Raw genomic sequence first — 17097 nt, 5'->3', positions numbered from 1 at the left:
CAAAATTATGCGATCGACTCTCACAAGATGAATGTTCAGGTCGTCGTCTGTGAGATAAAAGCCATCCACATAGGATAATGCCTCAGGATCAATATCATGTAATATTGACGTTATTCGGGCTGAGAACAGACCTGGGCTGTTCTTATAGCCTTGGGGTAGACGGCAAAAGTGTTTATGTGAGCCAAATGAGAATGCACTCAGGTCCCTACTTTCTTCCGCTAAATTCTGTCAGAAAAACCTGTTGGACATATCCAATGTCATTTTATATTTTTTCTGCACTATGTTATTTATTAGGGCCGTACTGTGTGAATTTTGTATAGCATATGTATGGGTATGACTGTTTAAATGTCTGTAATCTAAGACTATTCTATAGGAATGGTCTGGCTTCGCAACTGGGAATAACGGGTTATTCATTGCAGAGGCACAGGGCTCAATTACCCCCTGATATTCCAGCTGAATGAGGATCTCCCTCACTGGAGCTTTCACCTCATGTTTAACTGGATATTGTGGCTGAGGCTGGGGTGTAGACCTGGTAGGTATTATATGACACGGAGACTCGCTGCCCCAACCTACATGATTGCGATATAATGCAGGTGCCTCTGCTAGGGCCCAACAGACAGCCTAGGCTTCCTTTTTAGCCGCTGGAACAAGATAAAATTAAATTTTCCCCATGTGGGAGCTTACAGGCGTGTTCGGGCGGCCAATCTCTTTTGGCCAATAGGATGTCACAATTAAGTTTGTCTCAAAAGATCACACCAAATGATCTGTTCCACTTCTCCCTCAATTTGGATCTTTAAATCATAAAGTATATCTGGTAGGAGTACATGCCCGTCTGCCACAAAATCGCTAGTTGCTGTTGTATACAGATGTTCTCTCAGACTCTGGCGACAGCAGTGTTCTCAAGTGTACCAGCATTTTTTACTGATAGTGCTGCCACCTTTTTCTTTTTAAACTGTGGCTTTTGCTGTGAAGTATTCTCTTCTTTCTTGACTGTAGACTATGGTGAGTCTTTCTTTTGTTTCATGTATTCAGGACGTCGGTCAGGACGGCCTCTCTCTCTCGCTATGCCTATCCGGAGCATCCTGAAAGGAACAAGAGGGATGTGAATCAGTATATCTATCAGGAATTACAATATTCTTCCTATTTCTGAGAGTATATCTCCTTTCGGAGTTCTCTGGATGTGGAGAATCTGCTCTCTGCTTCTGTCTTTCTTTAAATTATTTTGGCTTCTCCCAGCGCTTTCTCGAGCTCTCTTGTGTCTGTTTAGTGCCTTCCTTAGGGGTGGTACTGTATACTTCCAATTTCTTTGGCTTGGCTCCCAAACTATCCAGTCCTATACTAGTATAGGTATTGGAAATAATTTTTGGTAGCTGTCTCTCTTGTTCCACATGTGGAGTTTCTCGGAGACGCTGGCGTATAGCCAATGCTATTGCTTCCCCTTTAATGTTACTAAGTATTATCGAGGATATCGCGTCAAAATTATGCATCAATTTTATCCCCAAATCTAGGACAGGGGCTGCCCCATGCTCATTCTGAATATGTTTTAACACTTCCGGTAAATTGGCAACTGTTGGGGTACCATGTGTGGTAGTATATATTGCAGCAAAGACCATACCCCATGTAGCACAGTCATCCACCGAGGGAACCATCCCAGAGGGCAAGCACATTGTTAGAATTCTATGTTTTCCTGTGGTCCCGTATGGGGAAACACAGCTTCCAGCTGATTTGTTTTCTGGGCTATCCAATAAGGTATTTTCTCCCATTCTGTGGGTACTTTACCCATAATAGTATGTACAGTTTGTGGATTAATCCCAGTAGTCAATTGATATCCAGCAGGTGCTAGTGGTGCTGGACGCTCTGGTGTTGTGTTCAAAGTCTGCATTACGAACTGAACAAGCCTTCTATATAATGTTACGATTTCATTATATAAGTGCCACAGATCTGCTACTGGCATATTCTGTGTATCTGGGTGAGGTGTGTATGTGGCAAACATAGGCCATGTTGATCCGTTATTACTTAAAGGACCTAATCTCACTCATTGTATAACATGTGGTAGGGTGCCTTCAAACCAGTTCTTATGCTCTTGATAGGTGAGCGGTATTTCATGATACTGGTATGCTTGGTACCTTTAAGGTACATTAGCAACTCTATATGTGTGAAATGTCAGTGACCTGGTGTCTTCCTCAGGAAAGGTGACCCAGACATAGAACCTTTCTGTTTGGTAAGCTTCATTAACTTTCACTATGAAAGTGACGTCCCGCTCTCTTCTCTTAAGTCATGCGCTACTAGATGTAATGTTAATGTTTGTCTAGCATTTTCAGGAATGTCTATGGCGTTAGCCATATTGAAAAATGGGTGAAGAGATAGAACACCAAGTGGGGAGTAAAGTCCTTTTTAAAAGTTCGAGGTCGAACAACTTACAGCCTAATTGGGTGTTCCCTGTTCAGCTGAGGAGGATTTTCTTAAAGACCACAGACGTCTCCGCGTAATGGTACTTAGGGTACCTGTCGTTTTGTGAGACAGTGATAATCGGGGTACCCGTAAATTAGTGCCTAAACACCATCGTTGGTGGTGCCATGGCGTAGTTTGGACTCTTGCTCTGGGCAAGACTGCTGGTTTAAGGATGACAGTACTTATGTTTGTAGGTGACTATGTCTATCCTACAACAAGTTGCAACTGTAGTCCCAACCCTTTCGGCTCACTAGCAGTACCTCACCAACAGCCCAAACAGTTAAAGGTGATTTGTGGCAGCCTTTATTCATGGACTCAGAAGTATGACATCTCAAGGAGTGTTGTGGTTAAACGGAGATCACCCCTTTCTCACAGATTTATTATGTCTCAACCAAACACAGGCAATAACGAAGATGCAGTAATGTTTAAATAGTTTTTATTTAATGCAATGCGGTAAATTGTATTGGCTGCAATGATTAAGATAATGAACAGTACAAGAGATAGAATTGTAAAGACGAGGGTCATGATTATGAAGACCCCCACCATCTTGTATTAGCATAGAAAGACATAAAAGCCCTCATTATGAACACAGCGGTCGAAACCGCAGTGTTCATGCTGGCGGTCTTTCTAGTGACTGCCAGCTCCTGCTGAACCCAGCCGGCCGAATTATGAACATTCCTTTGGGCCGGTGGGCGGAAATATTGTTTCCCTGGTGAAAGGCTGGAGGCTAAGAGATCATTATCCGAGGGGCAGCACCCCTGCCCTGTCAGATAATGATGCCGACCACTGCCAGGCTGCCTGACGGAGGCAGCCTGGCAGTGAGTGAGTACATTATGTGGCGGTGTGGGCCGGGTTCATAATGACCACCGCAGTGTGTCATATGTCCGTGTACCCTATCATAATAGGCCTAGCCTTCTACCAGAGGAGAGCTGGGTATGTGAAACCTAATCTGCCAATGCCATGTCCCTAGAAGGAGCCCCCAACCCTGGTTACCTTGAATGAGGTCTCGAGCTCAGACTTCGGAAGAACACAAAGTCCAGGTCAGCGTCAAGGCTACCAGCAGCATCGATAGCAGCGATGGTATCTGGTCGGAATCTCTCTGATTATCTGTCTAAAGTGTGAGTATTTATACAGATCTACTTGGACCCCTGATGTAGGTTGTTCCAAAACAATAGATAACGCTGCATGCTTGGGATGGTAATTTCTAATGCGAGCACCTACAGTTTGATCGCCTTTGTTGCATGAGTTGACGCCTTAGCGTGGTGACACTGATAACATAACTCTAACAAAAAGGCCTAACTATAAACAAGGCAGCCATCTTAGAAGATTTAATTAAATAAATTGTGTAAAACAGAGCAAGCTAAGTAGGTTAAAAGTCACTAGGTGACGGGGGCATGAGTCTGCAAGCCAAAGGCTAAGCAAACTCCCCTTATCCCATTAAAACAAACTGGGATTCACTACAGCTGTTCTTTGGTGTGGCTAGTGTCAGGGGCCCGTTGGTGTGCCACTGCCTCCTTCATGGTGTTGCCCATGTCTGCCAGCACCCCTGCAATGGTGACCAGGGTGGTGTGGATGTCTTTGAGGTCCTCCGTGATCCCCAGGGACTGTCCCTCCTGCAGCCGATGGGTCTCCTGCATTTTGTACAGTATATGGCCCATGGACACCTGGGAATGGTGGTATGCTCCCAGGATCCCTGCAAGTGCCTCTTGGAGAGTGGGTTACCTGTGCCTGTCCTCCCCCTGTCGTACAGAAGTCCTCCCAGCTTCCCTGTTGTCCTGTTCCTCTGTCCCCTGAACCGTGTGCCAACTGCCACTGAACCTAGGTCTCTGATTGTCTTGGGTTTGTGGGGTTGACTGGGGTCCCTGTAGTGGTGGACACACTGCTGATTGACGTGTCCTGGGGACAGAGGGATGTGCCCACTGGGTGGGTGCTGTGGTTGTGTTTCCTGAGGGGGAGGCTCTGTGATGGGTTGGGACTGTGGCAGAGTAACCGACTGTCCAGAGTTCCCTGATGGGCCAGGTGATCATCCTGATCCAGGCGTGCAGAGCTGCTGTTATCACTGTGGGCCTCTTCTGGGGGGACTGGATGTTGGTGGCACCTCCTCTCCGGTGACGTTGAGTGGAGGTCCTGTGGGGATGTAAATGCAGTGTTATTGTATCCTCGTGTGCCATCTTGAGCATAGATATGTTTCCATCAATGGTTGTTATTAGCAAGGCAGCTTTGGCTTGTGTGAGGTGTGCTTGGTTTGGCTAAGTGTTTGTCACTAGTGTGGATGCTGTGGTGATGGGTGTCCATGCAGGTCTGTGATGGGTGTCCATGCATTGGTGTTGCATGCAGAGCTTGGTATTGGGATGGGTGGGTTGTGATAGTGGGGTATATGTGAGTTGGTGGAATGATGGGGTGAGGGTAGGGGTAGGAGTTTGTGATGGCATGCAGGTAGGGTGGGGGATAAGGTTGTAAAGATTTGACTTACCAGAGTCCAGTCCTTCTGCTACTCCTGCGAGGCCCTCAGGATGCATGATTGCCAAGACTTGCTCCTCCCATGTTGTTAGTTGTGGGGCAGGAAGTAGGGGTCCACTGCCAGTCCTCTGTACAGCTACCTGGTGTCTTGCAACCACGGAACACACCTTCCCCCATAGGTCGTTCCACCTCTTCCTGATGTCATCCCTTGTTCTGGGGTGCTGTCCCATGGCGTTGACCCTGTCCACGACTCTCCGCCATAGCTCCATCTTCCTAGCAATGGACGTCTGCTGCACCTGTGATCCGAATAGCTGTGGCTCTACCTGGATTATTTCCTCTACCATGACCCTTAGCTCCTCCTCTGAGAACCTGGGGTGTCTTTATGGTGCCATGGATGTAGTGTATATGGTGTGTGTATGTAGGGTGATGTGTTGGGGTGTGTGCTGTGAGATGCGTGGATGGTGTATGGGTGATGGTGTTATGTGGCTCAGATTCAGTGGGTGTTCCTGGCTTGTCTTTCTCTCAGTTGGCAATATTTTTTTTCATTGTAAAGGGTTGTGGATATTGTGGGTGGGTGTTTTATAGTGGTGTGGGTGAGTGAGTGTGGTGTGGGTATGTGTGTCAGGTGTGTGTAGTTTGAATTGTCCAATGTGGTGCTGTTTTGTTAGTGTGTGTGTATTTTGAGCGCTTTCATGGGTCATTATGCTGTGGGTGTATTTCTGTTGGCGTAACTGTGTGAGTTTTGGTACCGCCAGTTTATCACTGACCTTTGGGCAGGTGGACTTGTGTGGGTGTCTGTATAGTGGCGGATTTCTCTGTGTGGGTCATAATACCGGTAGCGGTATACCGCTGCGGTCACAGTATGTTGGCGGCGGTCAGCACGGCGGTAGGCGGCATTTACCGCCAGGGTTGTAATGAGGGCCTAAATGATGAAAGGCTCTGACCATGAAAGGGAGAAATTGGCAACACAATACACCAAACAGTATTGTAAGAAATTAGGTTACTGATTGAGGTGGGGTGAAATCCTACTCAAGCAGCAACCACAATCCTTGTCTGGGTGAAACACTAGCAAGTCCCAAATTAACATGTGCACAACCCTCTGGTAGCTTGGCACGAAAGCAGTCAAGCTTAACTCAGAGACAGGGTGTAGACTGTTTATGCAGCATCTCAAACAGTAATGAAGTAAAAGCAGAACACAAGAAAAATCCCACACCAATTTAGAAATGTTAAAGGTTTTGTGAAAATCAAGCTATAGGAAGTAAAAAGCACCAACCATGGTTATCTGGTTGTGGTAGACCGGGTCCAAGTTCAGGCTGACTGCAATGGAGTGCAGGCCAGAATCCGGACTGAGTTCAGTCTGTTGAAAAGTGCCTGGTAGCTTGGGTGGTGAGATGCAAAGTCTTTGCTTCATGCTGTGTGGGCTTGCATCAAGGAACTGTTGACAGGCAACTGTGTTGCGAGCTCCAGTGTCAAGATGCGCCCTGGAGTGGCGGAGTCAATGGCCATGAATGAGGCTTGTGATGCAAAATCCTGCAACATCGTCGAAGAAGACAGTGGGCTTGCAAAGACTTGCACTGTGATGCGTCAGTGCAGGGGATGACATGTGTCGCGCTAGGTGGTGTCGGCGTCTGGTTGTATCTACATCAAAGAAGCTGCCAGGGCTTGCAAGGACTTGAGATGAGATGCATCGGCATTGAGGGTGGTTTTAAATTACAATTGTTTAGATATCAAACTCAATACTCCTACCTGCTCCAATTAAAGTTATCACTTATTAAATGAAAGAAGGTAACTCAATAGTATCCTATGGAAGAAGTGAAAAAAGAATGTAAGAGTTTTTTCACTACCAAGACAAGTAAACGTTAAAAGTGCACATGCACGCTGCCCTTAAAGCTGTTTAGGTCCTAACCTAAGGGTGACTTACATGAATTAAAAAGGAAGGTTTAGGCGTGGCAAAAGCTTTATTTTGCCAGGTCAAATATAGCAGTTTCAAACTGCACACACAGGCTGCAATGGCAGGCTTGAGACATGTTTAAAGGCTTATTAAGTGGGTGGCACAATCAGTGCAGCAGACATGTTGCAGAAAACAGGTTCTGAAAAGAGGAGGGTTAAGGTCAAATTTTTGAGGACGGCCCTACAGAAAGGGGTGAGTCCAGCAAGTATATTATGGGTAATTGCACTTTTGCTTCTTGAATGTAGGAGAGAAATTTGCCCTGTCTTGTTACCCTCACTTTAGATTATGCTAAGCACTTTGAACAATACTTTTTTCTCCTTTTAATTTCTTCAGTTGCCTATGATCTGGTAATCACATGTTGAGTGTGCTATCACAATCAAATTGAGAACTACGCTATTCATTTAGGGTTTGGCAGACAGAGGATACCCTGTGGCAAACTAAAATGAGTACCATATCTGCAAAATTGTCAATTCATCTACCTCATTTAAAGATGGCTGGATGGTGCGTTTTCAGTCAATGGAGGGCTAATTGGCTCTGTCGAGCGAAAGCTACCACCCATGGCCTAATGGAATGGGGGTAGTTTGAGTAAAGCAATCACGTCACCCAATGGATGATCTGATGTCAGTCACTATCAAGAAAAACCTTGTGATATGACAGAACAAAATAATTAATGGCTGCCACTCCAAGAAAAAAAACTCTCAGGCTGCGGGTATCATGATTTTTTTGTTTTTCAGTAACAAACTTCCCATCCAAGGAGTTTATTTTCAGAAACAAAACGTTAGACATTTGGTGGATGGCTGTCAAATCTGATTGTGGTTTTCCACCTATCTTTTTGTAAAATTTACAGGAACTGTCCTGCCAAAGGTTCTTATCACTGCTGGGCCAGCAATAGTCTCTAAATTTGATGAACTGGAGTCTGTCAGGGTGGCAAGCGTAATGTGCCCTATAACCCTGATGAATGAAGTGCCGTCAGTCAAATTTAAAAACTGGCCCTCAATTTGAAATGTTTTTCTGCATTTGAACGTACTTAACAATGGAAGTAAAAGGCTTTATGTTTTTTTTTCTTATGATTTTAGACATTAGAGTGATTTATTTGTTTACTTTACGAATGTATTTATTTATGAGCTTCACGGGTTCAGTTCTACAGATGGATTGCCAACTTTTGTTTTTCTAATTTAATTTTTATTTGTAAAGTAAATATTTTATTTAAATCTGCTTATTAACTTTTCTGCGACTTCAACCACATAGATACAATCCCTAATGTACCAGTCTATCAATACCAGAGCAAATTATTCTAGCGGTGCATTCCGTCTATTTCCTTCTGTGTGTGTACCCTCCCCGTCGGCTCTAGACTATTTGTCTCTCTAAGGTTAATATCCAAAATATTTTCCCTTCTCCCTGTAGGACAGTTCTATAACCCTCACTCCTCCCTAGATCAGATTTCATTATCAGATCTTCTCCTTCCAGTCTTGCCACTTATCCCAGATTTATCAAATGTGCATAGAAAACGTATCTGTAGTAAGTTGTGATCTCTGCTGCATACACCAGGGGACATGGACTCGGACACCCATTGACTAGTGAAAAAGGCCATTTATTAGGACAGGCTTGCTCATCAGGATAATACATCAACATAACCGGAACTTTAAATGAACAACTTTTCATCTTTAACCTTGTAACTCCCCGTCTTCCATTCTCACTTCAATCCAACTTTTATCCTTCGCTCACCCAGCTTCCACTTCCATTCCCACACATCCCCCTTTTCTTTTTTTAAACCCTGCTTGACTCAGGCCTCCCCTGTCTGTCATCCCTCACCTGCTTCTTTTTCCCCCCTGGAAGGGTGGACAAGCCTGCATCTGACTCTCGAACCTCCCCATCTACTGCCTGCACCAAGAAACCTGCCCTAAAACTGGCAACGAAAGTCCCCACCCCTCAAAAAAACCCTCACCCACACTCACACCAGACCCAGAGCTTCTCCTCTTTCCTTCATGTAGGACGGGCGGGTGGCCAACCTCAGTGCAGCGTAACAAGCTGGAGCCGAAGAGGCCGATCTTCCAGCCCCACTCCCTTTTATACCCTCCCCAAAGATTACTCCCTCGCCACTCTGCAGCCTATCCCCTGCCCGGCCATCTGCATTCGGCAGAAGAGCTCCGGTGGAGAGACTGGACTGTGTCCTGCTCTCCACAGGACCCTATCGGGACACGGACTCCAACACCAACACAGACTCCAACACCCGTTGATTACTGTAAAAGGGCATTTATTAGGACAGGCTTGCTCATCATGATAATACATACAGTAAATATAACTGGAACTTTAAATGTAACTCCCAGTCTTCCATTCTCACTTCAATCAACCACTTGTCCTTCACTCACCCAGCTTCCACTTCCATTCCCACACATCCCACTTTTCTTTTTATCCCCTGCCTGACGTGGGCCTCCCCAGTCTGTCATCCTTCACCTGCTTCTTTTCCCCCCTTGGAAGGGTGGACAAGCCCGCATCTGACTCTCCACCCTCCCCCATCTACTGCCACCCAGCACAAACCCTCTTGGCGTTTTGCTTCCCCACCAGCGAACCCCACTACAACACTTCATGCCCTTCCATTAGCCTCACTTGTTGGCATTCAAACAACAAACGGGCAACACATGAAAGATATCCAAAAGCAACTCAAATGTAATGGCTTCACGCACAAAAACTGATCCTGTGCGCATTCTCCCCCAACATTTCAGCATTTTTCCCAGAATGTCCTTCCTTGGCGGGTTCCAGCCAAAATACAACTTCCCATAAAAAGACACCCCTGCCTTCCGAATCAGAAATATAACAAAAAGCATCACCCGAGCCTCAAGCATTCCTTGCTGCTGCCTCCAAAACTGCCCCCGCAAACTTCAAAGTCCTGAAATTCCAACCATGCCAGGCGGTAACTCCTGAGAGTTGATTCTGCTAGCGACCTCTCCACCATTCTCATGACCATCACTCCCCCCACTGCCAAATGTCTGCCGGGACCGCTGTCTTGTGGTCCTCTGCGCCGGGTGCCAATTGGCAGAAACGCTGCCACTGTGAACAAGACAGGAATCTGCAATAGAATTGATTACCCCTGGAATATGCGCAGCCTGAAATATGATATTCAAAGTTAAAGCAACCACAGTACTCTAAGATCCCTGGCCCTCTGTCTGTTCACCAAGTCAACCACCATCAAGTTGTCCACATGGAACATCACTGTCCTGTTAGCCAATTTGTCTCCCCACACCGACAAAGCCACCAGCAGAGGAAAGAATTCCAAAAAGGCAATGCTCTTACCTTGACTCAACCATTGGCCAGGCCATGTCTCTGCACACCATCGTCCATCCCAGAACAGACCAAAACCTGATGCCCCTGCCGCGTCCAAAAAAATTTGCACCTGCCAAATAGTGTCTTCCTCACGGAAAGACATGGAGACCCTGTTAAACTGTGTCAAAAACAGGTCCCGTACCTTCCTGTCTTCTTGTAGACCCATGGTCAACCGAATCCTGTGATGGGGGAGGGATGCACCCGACATTGCCAACCCCATGCGCCTGCAAAAAGTCCTACCAACCCGGACCACTCTACAAGCAAAGTTAAGCAAACCCAGGAGTTGTTGAGCCATGCACAGTTCAATCTTCCGCTTCAACCTGATCTCCCTTAAAAATAGCAGAAACTCTTCAACCTTTCCTGCAGGTAGACGAGCTATGAACTCCCTCATGTCTAGTTCAATGCCCAAAAAAGTCAAGACACAACTAGGGCCTCCGTTTTCTCCGGAGCTAAGGGTACCCCAAAATCCTGGGCCAATCGCTCAAAACACTGCAGTGCTCCACCGCACAAGTCCGGCTGTGGCGTCCCTACAAAAAGAAAATCATCTAGATAGCGTGACACCGTCCGATGTCCACTCACCTGAACAAAAAAAACACTGCAAGAAGGTACTGAAAGCCTCAAACAAAGCACAAGAAATCACACACCCCATAGGCAGCACTCTGTCCACATAGACGGCCACCACTAACTGCATACCTAGCAAAGAAAAGTTATCTGGGTGAATGGGGAGCAGCTGAAAAGCTGCCTTGATATTGCACTTGGCCAGCTCAGCACCTTTGCCACACCCCGTATGAGACGAATGGCATCATCCACCGTGGCATATACCACCCTTGTATCTTCCGGTGCGATTAAATCATTCACCAATGCCCCTTCAGGCCATGACAAATGGTGTATCAGCTTAAAATCCCCTCTGCTCTTTTTTGGTACCACTCCCAAAGGTGAAATCATCAAATCCTCCATGGGCCAATCGTAAAATGAGCCCACAATTCTGCCCTCTGCCACCTCCTTTCTCAGTTTCTCCGCCACCACCTATGGCATGGCCTTAGCTGACTGCAAATTATCTACCCATCTCTTTACTCGTGGCCCCTGACATCCCACCCAGAAACCACCTCTGAAACCCCATTCCAATTTGAGCGCCGTGTCCGTACCCGGGTACACACGCAACCAGGGCAGTAACCTCTCCAACTTAATTGGTGTAGGCACCCTGTGGCCCCGGAGCGCCTTGCATTCCTCTGCCCTGGTAGACCTCCACTGCTCAGCCAGACTGGCAAGTGAAAAACATTGCATGACTGGGTGTTTCCCCGCACACTTGGAACACTCATGTTTAAATTTACAAGGGTGCCTGGAGCAAAACCCCTTGTTGAAGTTCCACCATGATCCGGAGCTAGGCACCTGAGCCCTCTGTGGCATACCTGCCCCTTCCTGAGCGGGACGCTGCTGAAAAGGCTTGTAAACAACCGAGGGACCACTAGCTGTGTATGTGGATGCCACTGAGTGCGAAGATGCCATCCATTGCATCCATAATTCCGAATCCACATCCCCCCATGGCTTTTCGGGGTTAATGCTAACTCTGGCCCTGAACTCTTTTTCATAGTTCAGCCAAGAAAAACCCCTGAAGTGCATTTGAGCTTTCCAAATAATGTCCATGTACTTAAACATGGGAATGGCCCTGTCTAGGTATTTCTCACAGTAGATACTGGTGTAAATCTAAAAAGCAGAGGTCCAATTGTCCATAATTATGGGAACCCTAGGCCTACGTGCCAGTTCCCAACCCTCTTCCTTAGAACCTTTCTTCGCCTGAATATCCCTGTGCAAAAGTTTGAAAATGTCAACGTACTTGTGTCTCCATATTCTCGCTTTGTCTTATCTGCTACATGTGACCCCAAAGACATTGTGAGTCCCATGTATGGAAGTCTCTTCTTGTGTCCCCCACATTGTGGCATCATCCTCCTTATCCCCGCTTACCACTGTGTCTCCATCCCCGCCTTGCGCCGGCAGCACCTTGTCTCCCCCTTGATCCTTATCGCCTACAAGTACTGCACCTGTATCAGGCTGAATGTGTATCGAATCGTCCCCCACACCAATAGATATGTATTGTAACTGTGCTGGCCTTGAACCTCCGATCACCCCATGGACCCCACCAGTCTCCCTTACCTTGGACCCCACAGCCAGGCATTCTAGCATCCAGCAATGACTTGCACCTGCCTCCATCCCTGCGGGAGACTACGTGCCTATGTGTGGTAGACAATGAAGCCTGCAAAACAGTTACAGAAGAGGGTGTTACACCGCTCCTGTGCCCCTTCCCCTTCCCTTCAACCCCACTCACCTCTTTTCCTTGAATCTCCCCTTCTTCCCTGTTGTCCAGGTCCTCCTCATAATCCAATTCAATCACCTCCCCTTCATCCACACCCATTCCTTCATCAGCACCCGCTGCATCCACCATATCACATTTATCATCCAAACTGAACACCCGTGGCGTAAGCCAGGCATGTGCTTCGTGCGTTCCTATGGTGCAGAGAAGGCCGCTGAAGACCCCTCTATCACTTCCGACCAATGTCCTGGGGCCGTGTTGCACCCCATTGGCTTCACCACCTTTCTGCCAGCCTCTGACGCTGGCATTGACTCTCCTCACCATGCCTGGTCGTGTGTGCCAGGCGCTGCCATCACGCCGAATGTCCCACCAGTCACACTGGCCTCCTGAGCTGTCCCCTTGCTCCTCATGTGGAATCCACACCCAACTGCCCTTCTTTGAAACATGCCCTTCTTTCTGCCCCCCACTAAGCCCCACTGACTTCCTTTTCGCCTTCCCGGACCTCCCCTCTGCCTCCCCCCTTTTCTTGCATAGCTTGGCCCACCTGACCTCAGTCACCGCCACCAGTTTCCTCTGTTCCTGAATCCTGGCCTCAATGTCTAATGCCGACCAGTCAGTGGAAGGGGGGGTGCTGTGCCTCAAACTCCTCCTGTACTCAGCTTCCCGCATCTATCTGCCCCCAGTACTCCTACAAGCTGCCTCACCCTTATTGCCAGACATTGCCCCCCATGTACCCTCTGTAGCAGTGCAAACTTTTTTCCCTTTACCCTTGGTGCCCCCCAGTCCTTTGCCTTGGCTATGGCCTCTGGCTGGTGCCCCAGTCAAAGTTAGATCCAGGGGCTGCTCCAGCCCCAACGGCTCACAAAGCTCCTGCCCTGCCTGCTGAGCAGGCCCCACCGGTGTCAGGCCCAGTCCCAAAGGGGCCTGTCATGCCCCCAGATGGCCCCTCCCTCACAAGCCATCCCCCCAGCCCTGATTTGTCTGTGGCTCACCCTTTGGTCCCCCTTCAATATTAATATTAATATTAATATTAATGACAAGCGGCGATCGCCGCCACCACCCCCTGTGCCGCTGTGCATGGTGCACGTGTCATGCCTACCCAGGCCTGGTCGAGGACGCCAGCCCTGAGCAGGTTTCTGCTGCCGGCTTCTCCTAACACGCGAAGCGAGGCCTGTATCCCTCCCCTAAAAAACCCTCCCTCACCCACTCCCCAGCCTACCCCTTCCTGGCCATCTGCATCCGGCTTGATAGCTCCAGTGGAGAGACTGGACTGTGTCCTGCTCTCCACGGGGCCCTAGTGGCGTCAGAGTCCTCCAGGGACTTTACAAAATCACATCTAGCTATACATTGCAGGGCAGCAGCTCATGTTTTGGTACTGTCACCTCCCTTTCCTCAAGGTCACCAGGGTAGAGATAAGGCAATAAACTCCCCTATCACAGAAGAGATATGTTCTTCTATTCGGTTCCAGAAAATATGGCAATGTAAATATTTTTTCCTTGCTGAGAAAGTAGATGTCTTGCCTTTGGAAATCCTTCCCTATTGACCTCTGCTCAGTGACTACCTATGTGATTTTCAGGAACTCTTTGAAAGCTTGGCTTTTAAAGTTGTAGTACTGACTAGGACATACTTAATTTGGCTGGAGACTTAGGCGGTCATTCTGACCGCGGCGGGCGGCAGTCGCCGCCCGCCATGCGGTTATCGCCGAATGGCCGCTCCGCGGTCAGAAGACCGCGGCGGCCATTCTGGCTTTCCCGCTGGGCCGGCGGGCGACCGCCAAAAGGCCGCCCGCCGGCCCAGCGGGAAAGCCCCTGCAACGAGGAAGTCAGCTCTGAATGGAGCTGGCGGAGTTGCAGGGGTGCGACGGATGCAGTGGCACCCGTCGCGATTTTCACTGTCCGCAAAGCAGACAGTGAAAATCTGTATGGGGCCCTGTTAGGGGGCCCCTGCACTGCCCATGCCAGTGGCATGGGCAGTGCAGGGGCCCCCAGGGGCCCCACGACACCCGTTCCCGCCATCCTGGTTCTGGCGGTGAAAACCACCAGAAACAGGCTGGCGGGAAGGGGGTCGGAATCCATGGAGGATTCCCTGGGCCAGGGGAAAACCGGCGGGAAACCGCCGGTTCCCCTTTTCTGACCACGGCTTTACCGCCGCGGTCAGAATAGCCCTGGAAGCACCGCCAGCCTGTTGGCAGTGCTTCCGCTGCCCTCCGCCCTGGCGGTCAGAGACCGCCAGGGTTGGAATGAGGGTCGGGAACGCACTCTACAAGTTCCTTAAATATATAAGATGCTCTCCGATAATATTATATGAGGATAAAAAGAACTACGTGTTCGAAAGATTACCAAGTTGCCCAAAAGTCACTCTGCATCATAATGGGAGTGGCATCCGGAACATTTAGCCAACTGATACACCATCATACTTTTTTAAAAACCTATAAAACATCATAAACATACACGTCTCAGCAGAGGAAATAGAAGAAGGTGTTGTACAACAAGGTCCATCATAACTGGATGCAAAGACTGTCATTAATTATTGGGTGTGGGTAAAGTGTATTCAGGTCTAATAAAATAGGAATGGTCCATTCTGTTAAGGTGGCACCGGGGGCCCATTAAGCTTTGACCACCTTGTAGGGTCGGGAGAGTGCAAAGTGTAAAGCAGAATGGCTGATCCTAAGTAGGAGGCAGGGGAGTAGTTGTGGAAGGACAGGTCTAACTCCAACTTATGGTTCCACTCCAAGGAGCGTCTGGGTGCTGCATACCATCTCACGTGATTCAGTGACAAAATTGGAATTATGGGGACAAGAAGTACTGTGTCCACTAATTGTTGTAGTACCCCAGTCCAATATTTATGTAATCAGCTGCAGGTCCACAGCATGTGATGGAAGTCTGCTGATAAAGTCCCACATCAAATGCAAGACACACTGACTATGGGGAAGAGTTTAATAATTTTGTGTGGAGACAAATATGGTATAAAGCTTATAAAGGGTATATAGAATTGAACAAGCTAAAAGTGTGCATTCTGACACACCTTGAGAGGATACTCAAGAGCTGGGACAACTCTTTATCATGGAATGCTCCAGTCCCCAGGTATCTCGAAGTGTCTGAGTTGAAGCTTGTCTATGTGAACAAGCTGCCTGGTAGAGTCAGCTAATCATCTTGGCCCGCCGCCCATGTTACACAGTGCCTGTACCAGTGCATGAGGCTCCATTTCGGTGTCAGTAACTTCCACTTAGTCCGGAGGGTGTGCTGGAGAGAACCATGAGCCAACAATTGTCCTCAATGTAGGACATGTAGCTCCATAAAGTCGGAAAACAAATACCCGGAGTCTCAATGATGCAGGTTCTGTCAAGTTAATGTTCCATGTGGACCCAGGAGCCCACATAGAGGAATTGCCAGAATGTATGGGACCATATTTCTGGAGATCTAGAACCCTCTGATGTAACACTGAAATGACACTCGAAGGCGGCAAAACCAGGTAGGTGTGGGATCTTTGTTCTCAGGAGCAATAGCTTGCAAATTTATAAGCCTTGCAGAGGTCTGTCAAAAGCCCCCAGAATATCAGATTTCTGCCTTTAAAGCCATCAAGAGAGCCACTGCAGTTGTACAACAAAATAATAATCATAGTGGTCAGAGACTTGATCTGTTGGTAGTTTAAGTTCTAAAAATGTCACACTGCAATGGCCCATGCACAACACACGACCCCCCAATAATGCATCCAGAGTTTGGAGCGCCTTCACTGGAAGGAATAACAGTAAATTAGCAAAGTAATGTAATAGGCTTTGAAGCATGTCCATTTTAGAGAGGGCTACAGTACCCGAGAGAGACAATGGAAGGGTCATCCAGAATGCCACTTGTGAGGTGAGAGAGCAAATAGTTTACAAGAAATTCCCATCTAGGAAGTCTCTGCCTTTGTGGTAAATCATGAATAAAGTACTTTAATTTGTAGTGTGAGGTTGTATCACTATGGACAGAGGGACCCGTCAGGTCTGTCCCCTCTCCCCACTCCTGCTTGCATTGGCTGTGGAACCCTTAGCACTATAGAAGCACATAGCAGGGGGACTATGGGGTATCCCACTGGCAGGAACAGTCCACTGCAACTCACTATATGCTGATGACATCAAGTTATATTTAAGAGATGCCCACAGGAACCACTCTAGTATTGCAAGGTTTCTAACTGCTTTCAAGATATTTTCAGGGCTGCAAGTCAGCTGGGGAAAAACATACCTTGCCCACCTTTCCCCTGTCTATGCCTCGGTGCATGCCAGACCTAGAAGGTGGTCCACTTTATTGGGAGGGTACCTGCTTTTGCTATCTTGGGATTCAGATTAATTCAGCAAATCAGCACATGAAAAACCCTCAGAATACTATTTTAAAACATCTGTGCATCTGATTAAAGTGACAGCATGTTCATGGCAGTCGTGAAGATACTAGTAAAGTAACTTTTGTGAATAGCAAACAATTGTAAAATTACCAAAAAGTGTAAGTTTACCATTGTGAATCAGGCTCTATAGGTTCGAAACATCCATTCAGAAATGCAAGTATAAATAAACTATGGAAACAGTGCTTCAAAAATAAATAGCTAGATGATGCAAATCCTACCTACCTAAACA

Source organism: Pleurodeles waltl, chromosome 2_2, assembly GCF_031143425.1.
Source record: "Pleurodeles waltl isolate 20211129_DDA chromosome 2_2, aPleWal1.hap1.20221129, whole genome shotgun sequence".
Classification (NCBI taxonomy): domain Eukaryota; kingdom Metazoa; phylum Chordata; class Amphibia; order Caudata; family Salamandridae; genus Pleurodeles; species Pleurodeles waltl.
This window is presented reverse-complemented; position numbering follows the sequence as displayed.